Consider the following 1,398-nt stretch of genomic DNA (forward strand, 5'->3'; position numbering starts at 1 on the left):
TGTCACAATCAAATCACCCTCTCAAACATCATAATCATCTTTCAATTAGAGAAAAGCAAGGATTTCAAACCAATCAGAGTATCAATGAAGTGAAAGACACATCTACAATCTAAACCAAGTCCAGAATTCAAGAGAAACATGCAAGACTGTACACAAGACACAACAAAAACTACCTAGAAAACAAAAGGGGGAGATCTCTGGTGGAGAGAAGGGAAAAGGAAACTCCCCTGATCATGGTGGCAGTTGCCAATTTTGGACTTTCAGGGAGATCTCTTCCACCACGGGATTCAGCAAGGAAGTCTTGAGGTAGAACTGCTTCATCCTCCAAATTTGATCGAGCAGGGAGATGTCCTCCACAGCTGGATCTAAGAAGCACTGATTGTTGATGAGCAGGTTCAGCTGGTGCCTACTAATCTTCAAACTGTCGGCACCGTTGTCTTCCACCATGGGTGCGTGTTGATCAAATGCATGTGTACCTCCTGCAACATGGTTAGTGCAATGTGGTTCCAAAGATATAATATGTAGAGGTATAACACCCAATCCCAGTGTAAGAGGCTGACCCTCAGATATACCCTCAGAACATGAATCAATCTCAAATGTAGAAACAATATCAACAGCATGCTCAGATTCATGTTCAGTGCATGGAGAACAAACATTTAGATGTGATAGCAAAAAGTGGTTCTCATGATGCAAGGAGGGAGAATTAAAATCATGCTCATCAACCTCATAATCATCAACATACCTATCATCAACATAATCATCAACAACATAATCAATCACAGGTATGTTTACCTCCACTTCCCTGGAAGTTGGTAGAGTAGTGGAAGGTGAAACTGGTCTACCTATCACAATAGTGTTGCTCATATCTGCCTGGTCCTCCAATTCTTCATCAGTCTCCTTAGGTGCATGAGTAGGGGCATAGGAGAATGAGAAAGTAGGTGGCACAACAGTAGACTCGTGACTCTGCTCCCCATCTCCTATGTGGATGGCATCAACATCATCTGGAAGCTGAACAATCTGGAATGATGATTCCTCTGAAACATAAGACTGTTCCTCAGTGAGCTGAGTGGCCATCTGCCTCATCTGATCAGTCAAACTCTGAAAGGAAGCTCTGGTCTCCTGCTGAAACTCCATGTTCACTTGCTGGAACTGAATGTTCTGAATAGTCATCTGCTCCAAAAACTCCTTCAATGTAGGCTCAGAAGTAGTGGAAGGATGAGGAGTTGCTTGTGCAGGCTCATGAAACTGCAACTGCTGTGGTTCCTGGACAGGGCGAGGCATACAACCATTCTGGAATGGTGGTTCTTGATATTGATGCTGTGAAGGGCGGAATCTTTCCAAAAACAGTTGCTTAAGATCTTCCCAATTGGTGATGGATCCACAAGGAAGACAAAACCG

This window comes from Vigna radiata, chromosome 9 (genome assembly GCF_000741045.1).
Source record: "Vigna radiata var. radiata cultivar VC1973A chromosome 9, Vradiata_ver6, whole genome shotgun sequence".
In the NCBI taxonomy this organism is placed as follows: Eukaryota; Viridiplantae; Streptophyta; class Magnoliopsida; order Fabales; family Fabaceae; genus Vigna; species Vigna radiata.